The sequence below is a fragment of the Suncus etruscus genome, chromosome 14 (genome assembly GCF_024139225.1).
Source record: "Suncus etruscus isolate mSunEtr1 chromosome 14, mSunEtr1.pri.cur, whole genome shotgun sequence".
NCBI lineage: Eukaryota > Metazoa > Chordata > Mammalia > Eulipotyphla > Soricidae > Suncus > Suncus etruscus.
The window spans coordinates 75,262,798-75,289,500 of NC_064861.1; the positions used below are offsets into that span (position 1 = coordinate 75,262,798).

The 26,703-nt window shown below is 45.1% G+C and overlaps 2 protein-coding genes and 1 pseudogene across 2 annotated transcripts in view; 2 read left to right on the top strand and 1 right to left on the bottom strand.

The window, feature by feature from the left end:
• The window catches only part of ZNF91 (zinc finger protein 91), a 693,978-nt gene that overhangs the window by 439,280 nt on the left and 227,995 nt on the right, over positions 1-26,703 (top strand). The window lies entirely within an intron of this gene.
• The window catches only part of LOC126027241 (zinc finger protein 93-like), a 594,792-nt gene that overhangs the window by 309,934 nt on the left and 258,155 nt on the right, over positions 1-26,703 (bottom strand). The window lies entirely within an intron of this gene.
• On the top strand, positions 16,890-17,076 carry LOC126028869 (uncharacterized; annotated as a pseudogene).

Genomic DNA, 26,703 nt, shown 5'->3' on the forward strand with positions numbered 1-26,703 from the left:
CTATGAGCTCGGAAATAGTTCCTGACTTGGGAGACCATATGGGACACCTGGACATCGAACCAGGGTCCATTCTAGACTAGCACTTGCAAGGCAGACACCTTACCTCTAGTGCCACCACTCCAGTCCCTGCTGAAGATTTTTTAAGGATCACAAGGCACCAGTGCATACCAATTATATTGGGGGATGGTGTAGTGTGAGGTATCATACTTGAGACTCCTGCCTGCAAAGCATGTTTCCCAATCCATTTTGCTATGTTCTGGGCCACAATGTGACTTAGGTTTGTTTTTTTGTGGGGGCTGCCACCATTATAACTGGGGCTGACATCAGGCTCTGCACTCAAAGATCAACCATGGCAGGGCTTGCTGCTGTTGGAAAAAAGTCAGGTGGGCATACTTTCTTTTTTTTTGTTTTGTTTTGTTTTGTTTTGTTTTGTTTTCTGGGCCACACCCGGCGGTTCTCAGGGGTTACTCCTGGCTGTCTGCTCAGAAATAGCTCCTGGCAGGCATGGGGACGCTGGGATTCAAACCAACCACCTTAGGTCCTGGATGAGCTGCTTGCAAGGCAAACGCCGCTGTGCTATCTCTCCGAGCCCAGGTGGGCATACTTTCAAGGCAGGTGTCCTCTCCACTCTACTCTTACTCTAGTCTAGCCCCTTCCTTTCTTTCCTTTGTTTGCTGTTGAACCACACCTAATGGCACTCAAAGGTTAGTCTGTCTTTTGTGCTTAGATATTACTTGCGACATCCTCGGGGAGCAATGTGGGAATGCAGGATGGAACCAGGTCCACTGTGTACAAGGCAAATTCCCTTTCTTCTGTGCTGTTCTTCTACTCCCAAAGATTCTTTTTGGGGGTTGCATAAAACTTGTGGTTTTCAGGGATTACTTATGACTCTATGCTTAGGAATTATTCCTGGCAAGCTTGGGTGACCATATCTGAAGACAGGGATCAAACTTTTGTCGGCCACATGTAAGGCAAACACACTATCCATTGTACTATTTTTGCCGATCTTAAATCTGATCTCATGTATTCAATAACGAATAAGCATATTGAGAGCAGAGATTCTTCTTTATCTGGTTTGGCCTTGGTTATTAGAGCCCCCGGTTCATGGGGCTGCTGTCCCATTTCTCTAATCCAATAATTGTCCTTCTTGGACAGGAAATTGGGATGTGAAGCCTATGCTGATCTCCTGGTTGGAAGGCGCTGCTTGCAGAAGGTTGCAGATGGGTGTGTTTGCAAGTGAATGTGAGAAGTACTTCCCAGCTTCAGACCCTGTAGACCATCTTGGGCACGTGTGAAATGCGGGTGCTTAGCAGTATGTGTTGAACTCCTCTATCAGGTTTGTGGATCCAGTACCACTCCCATTCTCTGCCCTTCGTGCTGACTCCCAGAATGATCTGGAGCTTTTGCTGTCTTAGCTTTACTCTCTCTGGTTCCTGTCTTTGGGCCTTTAGGACATATCCTTAGATTCTGAGCCTCATCCACTGTCTGTGCCATCAGTCTGCTTGCATAGCCCCATGTGTGGGTGTCCTTCTCAGGGGAAGCTGTCACCATAGTTATCTTTGCCATTAGATCATTCCTGGTATTTTTGAGTTTGCCCCAGGAATGTTTTTTTACTCTCATGTGTTTGAGGCTGCCTTGGTGATGGTGCTTGAAGTCACTCCTGGTGGATCCTGGTGTATTCAAGGGACTATATATGATGCCAGTGATAGAACCAGATCCACTGTTCACAAAGTGCACACACTCCCTTCCCACGTTAGATTTTGTAGGATTCTTGAAAACAATAAGAATTATTTTGGGGGCCGGAGAGATAGCATGGAGTTAGAGTGTTTGCCTTTTATGCAGAAGGACAGTGGTTCAAATCCTGGCATCCCAATATGGTCCTCCTAGCCTGCCTGGAGCAATTTCTGAGCCTTTAGCCAGGAAGAATCCCTGAATGCTGCTGGGTGCAACCCAAAAACAAAACAAAACAAACAAACAAAAAATGAATTATTTTGGAATTTTTTCCCTCGAGAGTAACCTTGTGATTTTCGTGCCTCTACACTCAGTCCTGACACTGGGGGAGTATATGAGACACCTGGAATTCAACTTAGGTCAGCCAAATGAAAGGGCTGTTTCTTCCTCCTCACTCCCTCCCTCCCTCCCTCCCTCCCTCTCTCTCTCTTGCTCTCAGATCTCTCTCTCTCTCTCTCTCTCTCTCGCTCTCTTGCTCTCTCCTCTCTCTCTTTCTTCTCTCCTCTCCACTCCCCTCTCTCTCCTCTCTCTTTCCTGTTGACATGTGTTCCCAAGAGAACTCTAATATATGTTTTCCCTGCTCCTCATTGAGATACTTCTATCTTTTTTTTTTTTTTTTTTTTTTTGGTTTTAGGGTCACACCCAGTGGCACTTTGGATTACTCCTGGCTCTATGGTCAGAAATCGCTCCTGGCAGACATAGGGGATCATATGGGATGCTGGGATTCAAATCACCCTTGGTCCTAGGTCAGCTGTTGCTAGGCAAACACCCTAAGGCTGTGCTAGCTCTCCTGCCCCTCCTATCTTTTTTGTTAGCTGATTTACTACCTAAAACTACTTCTGGACTACTCAATAAAATTTCACTCAATTAATTTCTTTGTTTTTTTTTTTTTTTTTTTTGGCATACCCAGTGACTCTCAGGGTATATTCTTGCCTATGAGCCCAGAGCCCAGAAATTGCTCCAGGCGTGGGGGACCGTATGGGATACCAGGGGATTGAACCTCTGTCCATTCTAGGTTAGAGCTTTCAAGGCAGATGCCTTACCTCTTGTGTCATTGCTCCAGCACACATTCTCTTAAATTTTTTATTTTGATTTTGGGTCACACACAAGGGCACTTGGTTACTCCTTGAACAGTGCACAGAAAATACTTCAGTTATGCTCGGGTACAGTTTTGTATACTGGGGATCAGACCAGCATCAGCTTTGTCAAAACAAAAACCCAACCCATGATTTCATCACTAAGGCCCATCATTCAACTTAAGGTTTTTTATTTTTGGCCTTTTGGGTCACTACTCCTGTCTCTATGCTCTGAAATAGCTCCTGGCAGGCATAGGAGACCATATGTGGTGCTGGAATTTGAACCACAATAGGTCCTAGATTGTTGTTGTTGTTGTTGTTATTGTTGTTTTTTGGGTCACACCTGACAGCATTCAGGGGTTACTCCTGGCTCTACGCTCAGAAATTGCTCCTGGCAGGCTCGGAGGGCCATCTGGGATGCCGGGATTTGAACCACCTTCCTTCTGCATGCAAGGCAAAAACCCTACATCTGGCCCAGGTCCTAGATTTTGCCTGCAAAGGAAATGCCCTAAGCCTCCCCCCAGCCCCACTTTTTTTGTTTTGTTTTGCACTACAGCTGGTCACACTCAGAAGATACTCTTTTTTTTTTTTTTTTTTTGGTTTTTGGGCCACACCCGTTTGATGCTCAGGGGTTACTCCTGGCTATGTGCTCAGAAATCACCCCTGGCTTGGGGGGACCATATGGGACGCCGGGGGATTGAACCACGGTCCGTCCTAGGCTAGCGCAGGCAAGGCAGGCACCTTACCTCCAGCGCCACCGCCCGGCCCCATATAGGAATTTTCAAAGCAAGAACAGCACTTTTTCCTTAGCAGTCACAGATGCAGCTGTGAACAAAGGCTTATATTAAAAGGAGACATCATAGCTTTAAGAGACACATTCAATGATCAAAGAGATGACCATTAAAACTTATCAACCCTAGTGTTACATATTGCAAATGTCAGCTTATCACAGTGGGCCAGGATGGGAACAACCTGGCCTTGTTAGTTACAGAGAAGAAAGGGGATCACTAAAACTCAAGGTTCAAATGTAGCTAATTGTTAGATTCCTTTGCAGAGTGGCACATACGTCAGCCTCAGAAGCATGGGAGTTGGGCTTTCTGGGGCCGAGAGCCCCCTCTGGTTGGTACTGCTGAAATCATTCTAGGCTTATTATTATTAGCAATAATATAAGAATACTTAACGGCTAACTTAACTTATTGATATACATATATATCCTATAAAACTTAAAACCTACTTAAAGTGGCAGCTATAACATAATAGTAAGTATAAACGGGCCTTGATCTCACATGCCCAAGTTTTTATCTCCCAGGCTTGCTGTCCTTGGGAGCTGTGAGAGCAGAACTTGCTTATCTTAACTCTAGCTAACTCTCTGAGGCCTCTGCGGCTCCCTGCTCTTCTGGCAGGAGTTTCTGTTTGCAGGCTAGAATTTTAAAATGGGGCAGTCTTTTGAAGAAGAGAAGTTTAAATATATAAGACCTAAAAACATTTAAGAAATTTTCCTCATCAGTCTGTTAGGTTTTAACGATTGTTTCTTTGTTTGCTAAATATCTCTTTTTTGTGTGTGTGTGATTTTTGGGTCACACCCGGCAGTGCTCAGGGGTTATTCCTGGCTCCAGGCTCAGAAATTGCTCCTGGCAGGCACAGGGAACCATATGGGGTGCTGATTCGAACTGATGATCTCCTGCATGAAAGGCAAACGCCTTACCTCCATGCTATCTCTCCAGCCCCTAAATATCTCTTTCTTGTGCTGTATTTCTAAGTAATATGTAAGAAACAGAATACTACTTCTGTGACATATGCTGTCCCTTTGGAAAAGTGCTCTATAAAAACACTGCTTAAGTAATGGTTCGGGGTCTTTGCTCTGGGCTTCATCCCTGGACACTGGCCCTAGTGCCACTGGCACCAGAAAATAAATCACCCTTTGCATATTTGCATGGCTTGAAACGCTCGAGAGGGAGGGGGACTGATCCCCGCACCCCAACAGCACTTCCCAGGTTCTCAGGCCTCTCTGCCTAATGACCCCAGCAGCTAGGCAGTAAAACAATTCACTGATGCCAGTGAGCTACAAACTGTCCCAAAAATATGAGACAGGTGTATGTGCTTGTGAAATATAGGAAATAGTCAGGTGCAATTGCCTCTGCTCCTGCCCTTTACTGGGAGAGAATTCCGGCCAGCAGCTTTCTCTCAACCAGGACAGAAGGCAGAAGGCAACTACAAATAATTCACGAGTGTTGAGCTCTTTTGTGAACACCTAGAAAATTAAGCTGTAGAAGTTAGTAAAAGGCTCAGGGTGACGTATGCCAGTCGAGAGACTTTATTGAGGGGAGAGCAGGGTTTTTATGCCCTGCTCCAGTGGGAGGAGTAGTAACATAGGATTGAAACATAAACCAATCAGATTTGTACAACAATTTTAACCAATGGGAGCATAAGTTCCTTTTAGGTTTAGTGCACATACTGCACATACACATTTTGATGGCGGGAAGGATAAGGAGGAACCTGGCAGGATGAGGGGAGGGGAAGCAAATTCTTAAACAAATAGCTAATTGATATTTACACAAATACAATTTTTTGTTTAGCTTATTTTCCATTTAGATCTATCTTTTGTGCAAGCAATAAGGATCACAATTTAAACTTTACAAAAACATATCTATAACTATATGCTTGAGAGCAGGCACAAAAACAGATTCCATGGAAAGGTTAAGGAATCTGGTTAAGCCAGATTCTGTGTGCTGAGCTAAATTTATTTGCAGAGTTTCCTGTTGGCCTGGGGCTATGCAAACTTTTGTGGCTTGAATCAGGCAGGCGGTGGAAAATTCATTCAGAGTTCCTTTGATCATGTGGGGTGCACGGTCGCCCACAGTCAGGTAAAGATTAATGTTGCTTGGGGCGGACGTGGTGGCACTAGAGGTAAAGTGTCTGCCTTGCCTGCGCTAGCCTAAGACAGACTGCGGTTTGATCCTCCGGAGTCCCATATGGTTCCCCAAGCCCAGGCGCGATTTCTAAGCTCATAACCAGGAGTAACCCCTGAACATCACCGGGTGTGGTCCCCCCCAAACAAAATTAATGTTGCTTTTAGCTCTGTCATTGTTTGCTGGCTCAAGGCTATAAAATAGCTTTGAGACCCTGACAGGCCAGACTTCTCCCAAAAAACCCCATCCTGGTGGGTTAAGACATTCTCAAGGAGAAACAAACAGAACGCCGGGATGTAAACTGAGATAAGTGGCACCAGGGAAGGGGACTGTATGGTGTGAACTAAAATTTATGTAGATCTGTGGACTGTTTGGAATATCACATTTTGTAATTTTGTGTAACTGACTAAGATGGAATGGAAAGATCTGAAAAGTATAAAAACCTGCTCTCCCCTGAGCTCGGGGTTCAAGACAGCTTTTTTTTGCTCCGACTTGACAGTGTTTCAAATCCCAGCATCCCATATGGTCCCTGGAGCCTGCCAGGAGAGATTTCTCTGTTTGAATTCTGCCTGAACAAAGCAACCTCCAAAAATTCACTGATTGACTCGCCTCAATTTTTTGTAGCTCTAACACTGTGAGCCTACTCCCAACTTATCACTGTGAAATCCGAGTATCATTTATTGTATACTCTGTTTTATTCAAAAGTTAAGGCTGGGGCCTGAGAGATAGCATGATTGCAGTGCAGTGCAGAAGGACAGTGTTTTGAATCCCAGCATCCCATATGGTCCCCAGGCAGAGCCTCCCAGAGCGATTTCTGAGCACAGAGCCAGGAGTATTCCCTGAACACTGCCAGTGTGACCCAAAAACCAATAAATAAATAAATAAATAAATAAATAAATAAATAAATAAATAAATAAATAAATAAATAAATAAATAAAAGTTAAGGCACTGGAACAAAGAAAACAACACTTTCAAAAATAGGGGAGAAAATGAACAGATACATCCATGCAAATGTAGAGAGGATTATTCAAAATAATTTTTCAAATATTGGAGTTACAGTGCTATCAGATTCTCTCTGTTTTTCTCTCTGTCCGGTTTGGAGAATTAGTATAAAGTTTAGAGCTCATCCCTGAAAAATAGATCTCTTGGCTTTGAATCCAGCATCCAATATATTTCTGAAACTGCCAGGAAATATTCATGAGCAAAGAGCCTGTGAGCTTCACCTGCTGTGGTCCAAAACACCCCAAAATTATTTAAGAAGAATTTAGTGTCTTTTACAAGCATTTTAATTTGCTTTATTTTTATTCTGGGAAGTTTGTAATGTCAGTTCTATGACTGTAAGGTGAAACCAACTATCAACGCCAAACAAAGGAGTTCCCTCTCCCCGTTAACCTCTTCTTTTGAAATGCAAAAGCCCACCTGGATTAGACCTCACTCACCTGGTTTTGGGAATTAGTTTGAATAAAGAAAGAGTTCTGGCTTTGGGCTCAGACATGGCAGAGAGAGGCCATGATGCAGAAAGGCCATAAAGAGAAAGCAGACTAACTCTGATCAATCTTGTCCTGACAGGCTTGGTATTATTTCTTCGCAGCTACCCTGCTTCATCAGGCCCATCCACCTAAGAGCTTAGAAACAGGGCATGTGGGTTTTTGTCTCACCACTCACTGATATTTTTATTTTACTAATGACAATGTCTATTTTCTCTATTTTGAGATTATCTCTAAGGAAACCATTTGTTATTAGGAAGGAGACACTACTTTCTATTATGAATTACTGAAAACCCATGTTTTCAAAAAAAATTAGGAGCAAAACATGCAGGCCTGCTTAAGATCCCTAAATGTCTCTTCAAATCAGTTTGCATTGATTCAACTTTGCGTAGGAACAATTATAGGTTTTTTTGGGGGGGTATTTAGGTCACACCTAGTATCGCTCAGGGGTTACTCCTGGCTCTACGCTCAGAAATCACTTCAGGCAGGCTCAGGAGACCATATCAGATGCCGGGATTCGAACCACAGACCTTCTGGATGCAAGGCAAATGAGTTACCTCCATGCTATCTCTCCGGCCCCACAATTATATTTTTAACAGTGGCAAAAGTTGTTTTAAGAGAGGAATTATGAGGAAAGATATTTAAATGAGAGTGGAATCAGGCTCGCTGCCTGTCATAGTCCCCCAGCTCCTCTGATTGAACTAGAACTTAGTACTTGTTGTCTTAATATAAATTAATGAGTCTTAGTGTTGGTATGAGGATGGTCAGGCCTTTTTTGCTTGGCTGGGCCCAGCTCCTGCAACCCCTATGCTTGGAGGGTCTGAAGGTTGTGGGGTGACAGCTGAGAAATTCACAAAGCAATCCAATGAAGTTCCAGGAGTCAGCCAGCTTTATTTCATGGTCCTAACTGCCATGTACATTTATTTCCTCACATGGCTTCTATGCTAAGCCTTTCCCTAGTAGCCACTTCTCTGCTCCTTCTGGCTCTCTCTGCCTGTCTCCCTCTGAGCTGCTTCTTCTGGCTTCCTTGCTGACTAACTCCCTTTGGTGATGCTATTGTTGCTGCTTCTTTGCTGCTGCTTCTCTAATGATGCTGAATCTAGCTTCTGATAAACTTCTCTAATTTTCCTTCTTATCTCCCTCTCTCCTCCTAAGCAGCCTCCTCTACCAGCCCATTTCAAGTGTGGGTGGTTCTGATCATACAAGTGGGATAAATAAAATGTTGGGGAAGGGGATACCCACAAGTACTATATTGCATTTTTTTGTTTGTTTTTTGGGCCACACCTGTTGATGCTCAGGGGTTACTCCTGGCTATGTGCTCAGAAATTGCTCTTGGCTCTGGGACCATGAGATGCCAGGGTATCAAACTGTGGTTTATCCTAGGTTAGCGCATGTAAGGCAGACACCCTACTGTCTACGCCACATCTCTGGCCCCAGATATTGCTTTTCTGAGAAGAATAACCCTTGCTCCTGACTGGTCCATGACTATTTGAAAACATACATCGTTTTGGAGCAAGTCCTTCTGGTGTGCCTGGCAAAAGTTAGTCATTCCTTAGTCATTGCATCCCTTCTCCAGGACATCAAGTGGGTCACAATTGAGGTTTGCAAACTATCTCTGGGGGTAGAGCCTCCCTAGGCCCTCTTATTCTCAATATTAGCTCTGCCTCACCTTAACTCCCTCAATTTGTTCCACCTGATCCTGCCTGGCAATAGGACACATAATCCAGTGCAAGAAACTTGCAAGTGTGCCCAGTTTGTCTGCCTCACTTTCATGCCCACGTTCAGGAAGTATAAGCAAGCAGCCTCAGGTCACGAAGAGTCCTGCATAAAGTGAGAGCACAAGGTTCCTGTGCCCTCCCAGACTTGAGGTCATTGTTCCCTGTGCATGTCCTTCCAGCTTTGGAGCAAGCTGAGAGTTGACCATAGGATGTCCTGGTACTTTCAGGTATGCTTAAGACTCACTACTGGAGGGGCCGGGCGGTGGCACAAGAGGTAAGGTGCCTGCCTTGCCTGCGCTAGCCTTGGACGGACCACAGTTCGATCCCCCGGCGTCCCATATGGTCCCCCAAGCCAGGAGCAACTTCTGAGCGCATAGCCAGGAGTAACCCCTGAGCGTTACTGGGTGTGGCCCAAAAACCAAAAAAAAAAAAAAAAAAAAAAAAAAAGACTCACTACTGGGTCCTTCTGAGCTGCCCTCCAGATTGCTGAGAAGAGTCTCAATGTTATTGTGTTTGATGGTGCTCCCACATTTGGGTTTGGCATATTGCTCTGTGAGTTACATGGGCTGCTCTGGCAGGGACCTAACAGTTTATCACTCTCCTTGTCCATGTGGAATTGCACTGAAGGTTTTGGATTGCAAGAAGGAAGAAGAAAGACTCCAGAGCTGTGCTTCTGTTCTCACTTGGACTCACTGGGTATTCTAGAACATAAGCTTTCAATTTGTAATATATAGAAGCCAGAAAGATATAGAGTGGTTAGGGACTTTGTCTTGCACATGGTTAAACCAGGTTCAATCCCTGTCTTCCCATTTGGTCCTATTCACTGACAGGTGTGGTTCCTGAGGGGTTGAATCAGGAGTAACACTGGAGCAATGCTGGGTGTGACCCAAAAAAGAAATAAAAAAAAACCCACCAGAAAACAAAAAACAAATAAAGAATAATTTAGTCTTAAGCCTTTCAAAGGTGTTGACACAGTGGGTTTTGAAAATACTATGTAGTCTATTGCTGTTTATTGGAAAAGATGAACAACATAGTTCAGCATTCTGGAGCTACTAGAAAAGAGTATGTTAAGCTGCCTCTTTGCATGATCTTACTGGGCACTTTTATTTCATTTTATTTTATTTTATATTTTTGGTTTTTAGAACACACACAGTGATACTCAGGGATTATCCCGGCTAGGTACTTAGAAATTGCTCCTGGCTTGGGGGACCATGTGGGACGCTGGGGGATCAAACGATGGTCTGTCCTAAGCTAGCACTGGCAAGGCAGACTCCTTACCACTGCGCCACCTCTCCAGTCCCTATAGTTCCATTTTTTGTGGGGGTTCACACCAGGCAGTGCTCAGGGATTATTTCTGGCTCTACGCTCAGAAATCGCTCCTGGCAGGCTTGTGGGACCATATGGGACACTGGGATTCGAACCAAAGTCCTCTGCATGCAAGGCAAATGCCCTGCCTCCATGCTATCTCTCTGGCCCTGTAGTTCCACTTTTTTTGGGGGGGGGTCACACCTGGCAGTTCTCAGGGGTTACTCCTGGCTCTAGGCTCAGAAATCGCTCCTGGCAGGCTCAGGGGACCGTACGGGACGCCGGGATTCAAACCACTGACCTTCTGCATGAAAGGCAAATGCACTACATCCATGCTATCTCTTCAGCCCCTGTAGTTCTGCCTTTAAAGGACATGTACAAATCCAAGCTTCTGGGAAAGAGCCTGATGATATGCAGGAGGAAACTTGAAGTTGTTTTGTTGCTTCTGAGACACACATGACTTGCACGCCTTCTAGCATCTGTTGGTACAATATGGTGGAGGAAGGCAGGCTTCAGTGTACTAAACTACTTCTTTATAATCCCCGTGTTAGATTGTTAGCTTGTGGGAATATGGCCTTTAGATAAGACTTGGAAACAAGGGGAGATTCAAGACATGAAACAGGGCATCCATGTCCCTGCACTCAGGATAGGACTTAGCAGATCAGCCTTGTAACATCTGAATTATGTATGTTGTGCCATTTGAATGGTGTATCCCTTTTATCTGCTTCCTGGGGTTGTACAGTAAACTCTGACACATGGATGTGCTATTTATTTACCCTGAGTGGTAGTGTGACTCGGGGTCCTTGACTTTCAAAGCCTGTTCCCAGGTGGAAGTCTTGGATCCTTAGCTAGCTAAGCATTTAAATCCCACTTTATGACTTGCATTGCCAGGTGGTCTCTTTGTCTTATTACTGGGCTGATAGCACGAACCAAACATGGCAATATGACAACCCATTAACATTGCCAACACACCCTCATTTTCAATGTAGATGACATTGGTACTAATGTGTATATCTATTAGAATCCTTTTTTCACACCACAATCTGCCGTGATAAGGACCATCCAGCTCACCTTACTCTAAGCCCACATTCCCATTTTTAGTTAGTAAAAGACCTAAGACGTGGTTAGTGTTCAATGAATAGCTAGTGAGTTGCCTGCAATCTTGGTTTTTCTTACCCCACTTATTCTCACTGCAACTTCACTTTTTCTTCTACATATAGCTAGAGATATATGTTAGGATGATTTTCCATATATCCCCAAATGATTTTATAAAATGGTGAAGATTTATTATCATAAGTGAGCTCTATGATGGAAAAGGCTAAAAGAAACAGCCATCTGATATCCAATTGTTATATAAGGATATAAGTTGCTTCTCTTTATATAAGAAAAAGAGCAAGGGAAATTACCAGAGGTATAATAAGATTAAATGAAAGTTTTTCTGTTACAAGAATTTATAATGCAATCAACATACTTGAATTCATGATCCAAATGTACTTTACTGTAACGCAACTGAAAAAATTCAGTCTTGAGGGCTGAAGTGATAGCATAGGAGTAGGGCATTTGCCTTACATGCTGCTGACACAGAGAAGACCCAAGTTTGATTCTCGAATCCCATATGGTCCTCCAAGCCTGCCAGGGGCTATTTCTGAGCACAGAGCCAGAGTAATCCCTGAGTGCCACGGGGTGTGACCTTCCCAAACAACAAGAACAAAATACTCTAGAGACATTATGAACCTATGAGTTGTAGGTGAGAGCCTGCTGATCTGGGTTTAATCTCAGAACCCAATATGGTTCCCTGAGAACAGCTAGGCATAATTCCAAGTTCCCGAGAGTCACTAGGGTTGGCCACCAAACTTAAGTCAATCAAAAGTAGAATGGACACTTGTGATGAAGCTGAAAGCATGTTGGGTACTGAAGGAAATAAGCAAGCAAATAAAATCCCAGCACTTTAGGGTCAGAGGCATAGCACAATGGACAGAGCATTTATCTTGCTTGTGGCCAACCAAGTTCAATCCCTGGCATCCCATATAATCTCCTGAGCCTACCAGGTATAATTCCTGAGCATCACTGGCTGTGTGTGACACAAAAACAAACAAAAATATTTTTCTCTTTTGGGGGCCAGAATGATAGCACAGCAAGTAGGCCAATTCCCTTGCACAAGTATGACCCAACATTGATTGCTGGCATCCTATATAGTCTGCTAGGCCTGCCAGGAGTCATTTGTGAGCACAGAGCACCATAGGGTGTGCCCAAATAACAATAATAATTACAGTAACAAAACAAATAAAAGGATCTTCATATAGTGTGGAAGTCTCTTGCCTTTCAAAAATCTGATCCAAGTCCCATCCCTCGTTCCCAAGAGGGTTCTATGAACCCATCTTGGAGTTATTTTAGAGCAATGAAGCAAGAATAAGTCTAAGCACTTCTTTTTTTTAATTATCTTTATTTAAACACCGTGATTACAAATATAATTGTAGTTGTATGATTACAGTCATGTAAAGAACACCCCCTTCACCAGTGCAGGATTCCCACCACCAATTTCCCAGATCTACCTACTCCCCACCCCACCCACACCTGTACTCGAGACAGGCTTTCTTTTTCCCTCATTCATTCACATTGATATGATAGTTTTCAGTGTAGTTATTTCTCTAACTGCACTTATCATTCTATGTGGTGAGCTTCATGTCATTAGCTGCACCTACATGGGAGAATGGGGGAAAGTAAGGGTTGGGACTGAGGCAGTAAAATATTAGAAATGAGTTTTGTAGGGCAGTATCAAGGTCCCAATACAAGGTGGATATTATGGATATATAGAATATATGCACACAATAATATCAATATGAAAAAAAAGAGAAAAAATTTCCACTGACTGGTCTAAGCACTTCTTTTTTTATCTTTATTTAAACACCGTGATTACAAACATGATTATAGTTGTATGATTACAGTCATGTAAAGAACACCCCCCTTCACCAGTGCAACATTCCCACCACCAATTTCCCAGATCTCCCTCCTCCCCACCCCCCTACACCTGTACTCGAGACAGGCTTTCTACTTCCCTCATTCATTCACATTGTTATGATAGTTTTCAGTGTAGTCATCTCTGCAACTGCACTCATCACTCTATGTGATGAGCTTCATGTCCTGAGCTGCACCTACCAGCCCTCATCTCTCTTGTCTCTGAGATACTGTTAAAAATGTCCTTCATTTTTCTTAAAGCCCATAGATGAGTGAAACCATTCTGCGTCTTTCTCTCTCCCTCTGACTTACTTCACTCAGCATAATAGATTTCATGTACATCCATGTATAGGAAAATTTCATGACTTCATCTCTCCTGACGGCTGCATAGTATTCCATTGCGTATATGTACCACAGTTTCTTCAGCCACTCATCTGTTGAAGGGCATCTTGGTTGTTTCTGGAGTCTGGCTATTGTAAATAGCGCTGCAATGAATTTAGGAGTAAGGAAGGGATTTTTGTATTGTATTTTTGTGTTCCTTGGGTATATTCCTAGGAGAGGTATAGCTGGATCGTATGGAAGCTCAATTTCCAGTTTGTGAAGGAATCTCCATATTGCTTTCCATAAAGGTTGTACTAGACGGCATTCCCACCAGCAGTGAAAAAGAGTTCCTTTCTCTCCACATCCCCGCCAGCACTGCTTGTTTTCCTTTTTTGTGATGTGTGCCAATCTCAGTGGCGTGAGGTGGTACCTCATAGTAGTTTTGATTTGCATCTCCCTGACGATTAGTGATGTTGAACATCTTTTCATGTGCCTTTTGGCCATTTGCCTTTCTTCTTTTTCAAAGAAGCACTTCTTTGGTCTAAGCACTTCTTACATGGCCCAAGAAACAGTAATGCATGAGCTCAAAACATCACACCCAGCAGAAAATGAGTGTCCGGTGAATTCTGAGCCCTCGGTTTTAATTTGTGGGTGGGGCTGGGGAATAGGCCAGTGTTCAGTGGAGTTTGTAATTACATTTTGGTTTGGCTCTTTAACCCACCAGGAGGTACTTACTCAGGGCTTACTCAGGCTCATCACAGAAGAATTGTTCTTGGCAATGCTCAGGGACCTAAGAGATGCAGAGGATCAAAACATGGCTATTTACTGGCAAGGCAAATGCCCTTCCACTGTACTATTGTACACTGTACTATTGTGCACACTTGGATTATACAATCTGGTTTGGGGCCACACGCAGAGGTGATCAAGGATATTCCTGACTTTGCACTCAGTAATCACTTCTGACAGACTTAGGGAACCCTATGGAATGCCAGTGATAGAACAGAATCAGCCACATACAATCCAATGTGCTACCTGCTGCAATATTTGACATCCCAGAGTGTGCTGAACATTGCCAGGAGTAATTGCTGACCACAGAGCCACCAGTGACCTCTGAGGCCCCTGGTTAAGCCTGCCCCAATCAAAATAAACAATAGAAAAAACGAACAACCAAAGAAAATCAAGAACTCCAGCGCCCATGTCATATGATCAGCCCCCCACTGTCCATCTCTCCATGACCTGGAGACCCGCAGCGGTTTGAATCACCTCATCTAAGTCAATGAATAGCAGAAATTGGCCTTCCAGGCCAGTAAGAGTCTGGTGCTGAGTTGGGGCCTGGCCCTTTAAGATGCGGCCGGAAGTCGCTGTGACGTCACGCAGCGCGCGGCTTTTCATTCTCTGTCCTTTTCCTCCTGCGGTTCTTCCGCGCCCCACGCGAACTAGTGGAGAAGTGTGAGTGGGGTTCCCGCTGGCGCGGGATGGGGGGGACTGGAGGGACGGTTTTCTTCTGCCAACGAGGGGCCTCTCTAAGCGCCCCGAGATCCAGAATCGCCTTCAGGTCCGCGCGGGGCTCCCCAGGGGTGTTTTGGGGTGGCGGCCTCCCACTCGCGGGACGAACGGATCGCGCGGACCGTCTGATGTCCGTTGCGTAGATTTGCGTTGAATTCAGCGGGATCGTCATTTGGACAGAGGTTAGTAAGGAAGAGGCGAGTCAGGGCGCCCAGGGCTGGCCAAAGACTCTTGCCTTGCTTGTAGCAGACCAGTGTTCGGTGCTGGACACCCCAAGAACAAGATGGAAGTGTCAGGAGGAAGCAAAGGATTGAAGGAGGACCCAGGTTTGAGCAAATTCATGCTGGAAGACTTAGAAACGAGAAAGAAAAGAACCGACCACACTGAGGTCGGGGGGGTCCCGGGTGGCTCTTGATGTAAGGAAGAGGCAGCAGCTGGGAGAGGGGAAGCTGCCCCTTTAGCTCTCTCTCCAGCCCCGTTCCACGAAAGCTCCTTGGATTTTGCAGGAATGTCTGGCCTAGACAGTTGGGAGGGCGCTGGCAGTTCCCAAGGTTCCCTGGATTCAATCCCCTGCAATCCTTCCTTACTGTTTCCTGAACTCTCTAAGAGTTCTGCGTGCAGAGCCATAGCAAGCCCTGTACGTTAAAAAAAAAAAAGAGGAGGAGGAGGAGGAGGAGGAGGAGGAGGAGAAGAAGAGGAGGAGGAGGAGGAGGAGGAGAAGGAGAAGGAGAAGGAGAAGGAGAAGGAGAAGGAGAAGGAGAAAGAAGAAAGAAGAAAGAAGACCATAGCACCGCGGGAGGGTGTTTGCCTTGCAGGCAGCCAATCCAGGTCAGATGAAGAAGAAGAAGAAAGAAAGAAGAAAGAAAGAAAGAAGAAAGAAGACCGTAGCACCGCGGGAGGGTGTTTGCCTTGCAGGCAGCCAATCCAGGTCAGAAGGTGGTTCGAATGCCGGCATCCCAAAAGGTCCCCAGAGTCTGCCAGGAGCGATTTTTGAGCACAGAGCCAGAAGTAACTCCTGAGCACGGTGTGATCCACAGGGGAAAAAAAAAAAAAAAAGAACCAGAAAAACACAGGAGAGTGTGTGCACTCTGCCCTAGAGAGTTCTTCCAAAGGTAGAATTCTGCCACTATACATTACATACCAGAGTGAAAGATTGAAAGGTCGAAAGGTCTGAGCAGAGATCCTGCCATGATAGCCCCAAACAGAACTTTTCCTTTGTTTAAAGTTGTTTTTTCTAGGGTTTTCCCACCCTGCCCCTTCAGTCTTTTGTTTGTTTGTTTGTTTGTTTGTTTTGTTTTTCAGCCACACCCGGTGACTCTCAGGAGTTACTCCTGGTTATGCGCTCAAAAATCGCTTCTTGCTTGGGGGACCATATGGGACACTGGGGGACTGAACTATAGTCCATCCTAGACTAGTCCACTTGCAAGACAGACACCTTACCACTTGTACCACCTCTCTGGCCCCAGGGGGCTGCACCCCTGGGTCTTTCATTTGCATTTAGATTGAGACCAGTTGTTAGGTTGGTTGCCAGGTCTGTGTAGTTAATGGTCTTTGACATTCCCCTCCTGGACTTTGTTGGAGCCTCTGGGAGAGGGGAGGATCTTTTCACCTCTGTAACTGCCTTGGGCCAGGTAAAGGTCTGGTTAGCATTCCAAACTCTGACTTTTATAACATTTTAAAATGTTATTGCACTGGGGCTTCCTTCCCTGCCTGTCTGCTTCACCGTTGATGAGATAGCTAAGGAGTGTGGAGAGGCCTTCACTTGCTCTTCAATCCATTTCATTCTTATTAAAATTGTTTCTGGGGGCCAGAGAGAGAGCATGGAGGTAGGGTGTTTATCTTGCATTCAAAAGAACAGTGGTTCTAATCCAGGCATCCCATATGGTTACCTGGCAGGGGCGATTCCATGATCACTAAGGTGGTTTCTCCAGGGCGAGGCTCGTCCATTGCACTCCGGGCGTGCTGACCCCTGCGATTTCTCCAAATGTGGGAAACTCGACTGCGTAATTTATGGTAGTGGGGGACTGTAATTTATGGTAGTGGGGGACTGCGTGCGCGCTCTCCCTTGAGGAAAAAGAATTGTTTCTGGGGACCTGAGTGATAGCATGGAGGTAGGGTGTTTGCCTTGCATGCAAAAGGACAACGGTTTGAATCCTCCCTGAGCCTGCCAGGAACAATTTCTGAGTGTAGAGCCAGGAGTAACTCCTGAGTGCTGGCAGTGTGAGCCAAAACCAAAACCAAAACAAACAAACAAAAAAAATGAAGAAGAAAATTGTTTCTGAATGGTTTGATCAACAGTCAAGCTGGGAGAATGTTTGCCTTGCACAGCCTGACTCAGCTTGGAACCCTGACATTGTTTAGTGTGTGTAGAGAATCCTTACTTGTGCAGGGAATGTGGGAAGGCCTTTCTTTATTTCTGAATGTTTTCTCTGCATAAGAATAGCTCACCACAAAGAGTGATGAGTTTAGTTAGAGAAATAACTACATTTTGAACTGTCCTAATAATGAGAATGTATGAGGGAAATGGAAAGCCTGTCTAGAGTACAGGCGGGGGTCGGGTGGGGAGGAGGGAGATTTGGGACATTGGTGATGGGAACGTTGCACTGGTGATGGGTGGTGTTCTTTACATGACTGAAACCCAAACACAATCATGTATGTAATCAAGGTGTTTAAATAAAATATATAAAAAAACAATAAAAGGTTAAAGGAATTTAAGTCCTGGGTCTGGAGCAACAGCCCAAGGATCAGCCCCCTCTGAGGTGCTGTGGCAGAGTCACTTCCAGGTTGAGTGAGGGCGCAGTGCTGCTGGTATGCTGCAGGGGACGTTGCTGTGCAGAGTTCAAGTCCCAGCCTCAGCCCCTGCCTGGGTTCCCAAGGTATGTGTGGAGCTCTGGGACACACTGGGCACATGGCTGCCATTTCCTCCCTGTAGAGTAAGGCCAGAGCTTAGTGCCCACCTCACAGCTTGGATTCCATTCTGCTTCTGCTCCCCAGGAGGGGAAGGAGCCTCTGGTCTCATCTCCCATGTCGATCTAAGCTGGTGACCAGACATCAGGGTGTTTCTGGCCCCAGCGCAGGCACTTGTAGTCAGGGAAGGGCTTGCACATGTCTCTAGTACTCACAGTTGTGACTATCTTCCAGGCCTTGTTGCTTCTCTTTGTGAATAGCCCAGGTTGGAGAAGATGGGCTCACACCGTCTGAACTCCTGTGCCCAGGTAGGGGTAAGTGTGGGTGCAGAGAGGGTAAAGATGGGGATAGGAGTGCACAGCCCCTCCCCCATCAGGGTGTGGCTCCTGGCAGGGTCTCTGAACTCTGTTCTCTGAGGCCACTTTTGTCCTTGTATTTTGTCTTGTGTTTGTTGACCATACACAGTGGTACTTAGAAATCTTTCCCTGACTGTGCTCTCTGGTCAACCCTTGCAAATCTGAAACCCAATGGGATTCTGGGCTCCAAGGTTGAGTTCTGGTAATATTGACCCTGATGTTGCTGAAGAATGAGACCTTGAACCAAAGATTTCTGTCATGAAGCATCATTCTTGCCTCAGATGTGGAAAAAGCTCTTTTGTAGCTGTTTAGTTTCTGCCAAGAGATACTCCTGTCTCTGCACTCAGTTGTCCCTCCTGCTCTGTTTAAGGGTGTCCAGACTCTTTCTGGGACAGCCAAAAGCATCAAGTGCCCTCTAGGCTGTTACGTATGATCAGAACAAAGTTCTTTTGTATTTTGCAGTTGCTCCCAGATTCTAGGCTGATGCTCATGCTTCTGTCTTCTTCTCTTCACTCAGGATCCTTCATGTGGGTCTGATACATTCCCCCAGGGTCAATAACTCACAAATCTGGGTGTTCACCATTTTCTGACAACTGGAAAGAATGTTGCTGGGTCCTTTCTGCACCTGAATTTTCCTGTGGGGTTTCTTTTGTTTTAGTTTGTTTCTCTGTGCTGTACTATCCGAGATTGTTCTGTATTAAATTTTGTGCCATATTGGCAGGAAAAAGGGCTTATATTTTCTTTGGGGGGGGGGTCACACCAGCTGTGCTCAGGGGTTACTCCTGGCTCTTAGCTCAAAAATCGCTTCTGGCAGATATGGGTGACCATATGGGATTCCAGGATTTGGACCAACTTCTGTCCTGGTTGACCTTGGCTTTGTCCTGTGTGCTCTCACTGGCACTGTTCCTGTGGCCCCACCAAGATCAGTTTATTTATTTATTTATTCATTTATCTATTTATTTTCTTGCCATACTAGTAGTGCTCAGAGGTTACTCCTTGCTCTGCACTAAGAAAGCCTTGGGGGACCCTCTATCATGCTCAGGATGGAACCAGGGCCCAATCCTGATCCACAGCATGCAAGGCAAACATTCTACAATTGTGCCAACTCTCCACTCCCATTTTGGTTCTTTAGTCTTTCATTCTGCAGAGTATTGCCTCTTGCTTCCTCCCTGAAGCCACATTTCTCCCCCCTCCCCCCCCCCAAAAAAAAACAGTTGCATTTTCAGTCTTCTTGTTTATAATCCCAGGGCTTTGTGCCTTTGAGTGGCAACATGAACAAATGATGTTATTAGAAAGCACAGTAATTGGAAGTCATGTCTTTTATGTGCTCAAGGAGAGATTTGCTTGGAGATACAACGTGAATGCTGATTCAGACAAGCAGAAGTTTGACTCACTCACTGGACCTTACAATTTCCTTGTTTCTCCCCCGAATAACAAATGTAGAGATAGATTGAGGTTGGGATTGGGCTCCTATGTGTTAGCATATTCGTGTCACACCGCGTGTGCTTTTTAACTCCTGGCTCTGTGCTTGGGAGTATGCCTGGCACTGCTCAGTGGACCTTTGGTAATGGCATTGGCCCAGGTATGTTTATGTGTATGCCACTATATCCAAGTACCGTGTCGAACAGTGTTGGCTTGTTAAAGTGGCTGATCTAGTTTGATTTCTGAAGCCTATCCCCCAGAGGTGCTCAGGGAGAGATTGGTTTTGAGACTGGTTTCTCCTGAGTCGTTTAATCTTTGTAAATTTGTCAAGACAGTCACTTTAGGATCCCGGGAAGTCCCTCCTCCTCTCCAGTGCCTGGGATGAACGTCGGCCCAGACTCCTTGTGTGTGTTTTGGCTCAGGATGTGGTGACCTTCTACGATGTAGCTGTGAGCTTCTCCCAGGAGGAGTGGCCATACCTGGACGCCTCTCAGAGGAAGCTCTACAGAGATGTGATGCTGGAGATCTACCAGCACCTGCAGGCTATAGGTGAGAGTCTCCCTGGGGCTACCAAATGGGACACTCCTATGGGGAGACCTCATATTTCCTGGGAATTTGTGTTCAACAAAAGACGCATTGTGATTTGGAGGTGCGCATTGTTCTAACTCCCCAGCCCTTAACTTTTTTTCTTAGAAGAATATTAATTTATAGTTTAGGTTTTTTGTTTGTTTGTTTGTTTCATTGGAGGGATCACTCCTGACTCTTGCTCAGAAATAGCTCCTGGCAGATTCAGGGGACTATATGTTTTCCGGGATCTGAACCAGGGTCCGTCCTGTGTTGGCCGAGTGCAAAGCAAACACCCTACCTCTGTGCTATCTCTCAGGCCCCAAACTTATAGTTTTTAATGTCACTTCACAATCTTGAGATAGTTACATTGTGTTGGGTGTTGCCTTGGTTGGTGTGAACCAGGTTTGAATCAGGTTTGATCCTGGCTCCACAATGATCCTCTACGTTTCCAAAACCATCAATCAGTACAGAGCTAGAAATCAACCCTGATCAGAATGAGGTGCATCTCAAAATACTCCCAAATACAATTCATTTCGTTTTTGTACATTTCGTTTTGTACATTCGTTTTGTACATTGGAGTGCTCAGAGCTTATTCTGACAACAGAGCTTAGAGACTAAACCAGGTATTGCTTTGGGAGCTCTTGGGGTTCTCTCTGATCCAGCGTGTATAAGCCTTGGGCAAGGTGAGGTCTTCCTTTGTAGTAGTGTCCCAACCCAGGCAATATGTGAGTACCTGTGATGTAAGTTTTGCTGAAGTTTTTTGTTTTTTGCTCACACTGTACTGTGCAAAAGGGTTACTCCTGGCTCTTAGCTCAGAAGTTGCTCCTGCAGACTTGGGGAGCCATATGGGATGTTGGAATTTGAACTACCATCCATCATGTGTTGGCTGTGTGCAAGGCAAATGCTTTATTGCTGTGCTGTCACTCAGCCCCAGCTGAAGATTTTTGGTTGTTTCTTTTGTTTGTTTTTGTTTTGGGGACACACCAGGTGCGCTCAGGAGTTACTCCTGGCTCTGCGCTCATATGTCGCTCCTGAAAGGCATGGGGGAGCATATGGGATGCTGAGATTTGAACCAGGGTCTATTCGAATCAGCTGCATGCACAGCAAATGATCTACCACTATGCTATCTCTCGAGCCCCCCAGTTGAAGATTTTGTTTTGTTTTTTATTTTTGGGGCCACACCCGGTGACGCTCAGGGGTTACTCCTGGCTATGAGGTCAGAAATAGTTCTTGACTTGGGGGACCATATGGGACACAGTGGCATGGAACCATGGTCCATCCTAGGCTCAGGCTTGCAAGGTAGACACCTTACCTCTAGCGCCACCACTGCAGTCCCTGCTGAAGATTTTTTAAAGATTACAAGGCATCAGAGCCTACCAATCTTATTGGGGGATGGTGTAGTGTGAGGGATCATACTTGAGGCTCTTACTTGCAAAGCATGGTTCCCAATCCATTTTGCTATGTTCTGGGCCACAATGTGACTTAGTTATGTCTTTTTGGGGGTCTACGCCCAGTAGAACTGGGGTGACATCTGGCTCTGCACTCAAAGATCAACCATGGCAGGGCTTGCTACTTTTGGAAAAAAGTCAGGTGTGCATAGTTTCTTTTTTTTTTTTTGGTTTTTTTGGGTCACACCCAGCAGCGCTCAGGGGCTACTCCTGGTTGTAATCTCAGAAGTCAGCCCTGGCAGGCTCGGGGTACCAGATGGAATGCTGGGATTCAAACCACTGTCCTTCTGCATGCAAGGCAAACGCCCCAACTCTATGCTATCTCTCCCACCCCAGGTGTGCATACTTTCAAGGCAAGAGCCCTCTCCACTCTACTTTTACTCCAGCCCCTTCCCTTCTTTTGTTTGTATGCTGTTGAGCCAAACCTAATGGTGCTCAAAGGTTAATCTGTCTTTTTTTTTTTTTTTTCCGGGCCATACCCATTTGATGCTCAGTGGTTACTCCTAGCTAAGCACTTAAAAATTGCCCCTGGCTTGGGGGGACCATATAGGACACCTGGGTATCGAACCATGGTTGCGATCTTTCCTCGGCTAGCACTTGCAAGGTAGACACCTTACCTCTAGCGCCACCTTGCCGGCCTCCTTAGTCTGTCTTTATGCTCAGATATTACTGGTGACATCCTCGGGGAACAATCTGTGAAACCAAGAATGCAACCAGGTCCACTGTTTACAAGGAAAATTCCCTGTCCTCTGTGCTATTCTTCGACTCCCAAAGATTCTTTTTCAGGGTTGCATATAACCTATGGATTTTAGGGGTTACTTATGGCTCTTTGCTCAGGAATTATTCCTGGCAAGCTTGGGTGTCCATATCAGATGCCAGGGATCAAACTTTTGTCGCCCACATGTAAGGCAAACACAGTACCCATTGTACTATTGTTGCAGATCTTAAATCTGAGCTCATGTATTCAATAACCAATAAGCATATTGAGAGCTGAGATTCTCTATTTGGTTTGGCCTTGGTTATTACAGCCCCCGATTCATGGGACTGCTGTCCCCTTCCCTGTCCCTAATCCAAGAATTATCCCTCTTGGGCAGGACATTGGGATGTCAAGCCTATGCTGATCTTCTGGTTGGAAGGTGCCATTTGCAGAAGGCTGCAGGGAGGCATGTTTGCAGGTGAATGTGGAAAGTGCTTCCCAGCTTCAGACCCTGGGATGGGTGTGGAGCATCTTGGGCACATGTGAAATGAGGGTGCTTAGCAGTATGTGTTGGCCTCCTGGATTAGGTTTTTGGGGCCTGTACCACTCCCGTTCTCTTCCCTTCATGCTGACTCCCAGAATGATCTGGAGCTTTGGCTGTTTTAGCTTTATTCTATCTGGTTCCCGTCTGTGGGCCTTTAGGACAGATTTTTAGATTCTGAGCCTCATCCACTGTCTGTGCCCTTAGACTGCTTGCATAGCCCCATTTGTGGACGTCCTTCCCAGGGGAAGCTGTCTCCAGACTTATCTTTGCCATTACATCATTCCTGGAGTTTTTGAGTTTGCCCCAGGAATGTTTTTTTACTCTCATGTTTTTGAGGCTGCCTTGGTGATGGTGCTTGAAGTCACTGCTGGTGGATTCTGGTGCATTCAGGGGACTGTATGTGATGCCAGTGATAGAACCAAATCCACTGTTCACAAAGTATACACACTTCCTTCCCACTACAGATTTTGGTGGGCTCTTCAAAACAATTAGAATTATTTTGGGGGCCAGAGAGATAGCATGGAGTTAGAGTGTTTGCATTTTATGCAGAAGGACAGTGCTTCAAATCCTGGCATCCCATATGTTCTTCCGAGCCTGCCTGGCACGATTTCTGAGTGTAGAGCCAGGAAGAACCCTTGAGCACTGCTGGGTCCGGCCAAAAAATAAAAAAAATTATTTTGGTGGTTTTTTTCCCCCGCAAGTAATCTTGTGATTTTCTTGCCTCTACACTCAGAAATTAGTCCTGGCACTGTCTTGAGATGTATATGAGACACCTGGAATTAAACTTAGGTCAGGGCTGTTCCTTCCTTCTCTCTCTCTCTCTCTCTCTCTCTCTCTCTCTCTCTCTCTCTCTCTCTCTCTCTCTCTCTCTCTCTCTCTCTCTCTCTCTCTCTCTCTCTCTCTTCTCTCTCCTCTCTCCTCTCTCCTCTCTCCTCTCTCTCTCTACCCCCTCTCTCTCCTCTCTCTCCTGTTGACATGTGTTCCCAAGAAAACTTTTCATTGAGATACTCCTATCTTTTTTTTTTGGTTTTTGGTTTTAGGGTCACACCCAGTGGCACTTGGAATACTCCTGGCTTTATGCTCAGAAATCGCTCTTGGCAGACATAGGGGACCATATGAGATGATGGGATTCAAATCTCCCTTGATCCTGGGTCAGTTGCTTGCTAGGCAAACACCCTAAGGCTGTGCTATCTCTCCTGCCCCTTTTTTGTATCCTTTTTGTAAGCTGATTTACTACCTAAAAACCACATGTGGTTACTATCTTGACTATTCAATCAGATTATACTCAGTTAATTTTTTTGTTTTGTTTTGTTGTTTTGGCACACCCAGTGACTCTTAGCGGTTACTCTTGGCTATGACCCCAGAAATCGCTCCAGGCTTGGGGGACCATATGGGACACCAGTGGATTGAACCTTTGTCCATTCTAGGCTAGCGCTTTCACGGCAGATGCCTTACCACTTGCACCACCCTCCAGCCCACATACTCTTAAATTTTTTATTTTGATTTTGGGTCACACAGAAGGGCACTTGGTTACTCCTTGAACAGTGCACAGAAAATACTTCAGTTATGCTCGGGTACTGTTTTGTATGCCGGAGATCAAGCCAGCATCAGCTTTGTCAAGACACTCAACCCATGATTCCATCACTAAGGCCCATCATTCAACTTAAGGTTTTTTATTTTTGGCTATTTGGGTCACTACTCCTGGGTCTGTGCTCAGAAATAGCTCCTGGCAGGCATGGGAGACCATATGGGGTGCTGGCATTCGAACCACAGTAGGTCCTAGATTGATGTTATTGTTGTTTTTTTGGGTCACACCCGGCAGTGCTCAGGGGTTGCTCCTGGCTCTATGCTCAGAAATCGCTCATGGTAGGCTCAAGGGGGACCATCTGGGTTGCCTGGATTCGAACCACCTTCCTTCTGCATGCAAAGCAAATACTCTACCTCTATGCTATCTCACCAGTCCAGATCGTAGATTTTGTCTGCAAGGCAAATGCCCTAATGTCCCCCCAGCCCCACTTTTTTGTTTTGTTTTGCACTACAGATCGTCACACTCAGAAGATACCCTTTTTTTGGGGGGCGGAGGTCACACCTGGCAGCTCTCAGGGGTTATTCCTGACTTTATGCTCAGAAATCAGTCCTCTCAGGCTTGGGACCATATGGGATGCCGGGATTTGAACCATCGACCTTCTGCATGAAAGGCAAATGCCTTACCTCCATGCTATCTCTCTGGTCCCCAAAAGATACTCTTTTATATATATATATATATATATATATATATATATATATATAAAATTATCTTTATTTAAACACTGTGATTACAAACATGATTATAGTTGTATGATTACAGTCATGTAAAGAACACCCCCCTTCACCAGTGCAACATTCCCACCACCAATTTCTCAGATCTCCCTCCTCCCCACTCCCCCACACCTGTACTCGAGACAGGCTTTCTACTTCCCTCATTCATTCACATTGTTATGATAGTTTTCAGTGTAGTCATCTCTCCAACTGCACTCATCACTCTATGTGATGAGCTTCATGTCCTGAGCTGTACCTACTAGCCCTCATCTCTCTTGTCTCTGAGATACTGTTAAAAATGTCCTTCATTTTTCTTAAAGCCCATAGATGAGTGAAACCATTCTGCGTCTTTCTCTCTCCCTCTGACTTACTTCACTCAGCATAATAAATTCCATGTATATCCATGTATAGGAAAATTTCATGACTTCATCTCTCCTGATGGCTGCATAGTATTCCATTGTGTATATGTACCACAGTTTCTTTAGCCACTCATCTATTGAAGGGTTGTTTCCAGAGTCTGGCTATTGTAAATAGCGCTGCAATGAATATAGGAGTAAAGAAGGAATTTTTGTATTGTATTTTTGTGTTCCTTGGGTATATTCCTAGGAGTGGTATAGCTGGATCGTATGGAAGCTCAATTTCCAGTTTGTGAAGGAATCTCCATATTGCTTTCCATAAAGGTTGTACTAGACGGCATTCCCACCAGCAGTGAAAAAGAGTTCCTTTCTCTCCACATCCCCGCCAGCACTGCTTGTTTTCCTTTTTTGTGATGTGTGCCAATCTCAGTGGTGTGAGGTGGTACCTCATAGTAGTTTTGATTTGCATCTCCCTGACGATTAGTGATGTTGAGCATCTTTTCATGTGCCTTTTGGCCATTTGCCTTTCTTCTTTTACAAAGTGTTCATTTCTTCTCCCCTTTTTTTGATGGGGTTAGTTGTTTTTTTCTTGCATAGTTCTGTCAGTACCTTGTAAATTTTGGATATTAGCCCTTTATCTGATGAGTATTGGGTGAATAATTTCTCCCACTCAGTGGGTGGCCTTTGTATTCTGGACAGTATTTCCTTTGAGATGCAGAAGCTTCTCAGCTTAATATAGTCCCATCTGTTTATCTCTGCTTCCACTTGTTTGGAAAGTACTGTCTTCTCCTTGAAGATGCCTTTAGTCTTGATGTCCTGGAGTGTTTCACCTACATGTTGTTCTATATACCTTATAGTATCAGATCTGATATCAAGGTCTTTAATCTATTTGGATTTTATCTTTGTACATGGTGTTAGCTGGGGGTCTGAGTTCGCTTTTTTGCAAGTGGCTAACCAGTTGTGCCAACACCACTTGTTGAATAGCCTCAAAAGATACTCTTAACTCTGTGCTCAGAAATTACTTCTGGGAGCTGGAGAGGTAGCATGGAGGTAAGGCATTTGCCTTGCATGCAGATGATTGGTGATTCGAATCCTGGCAT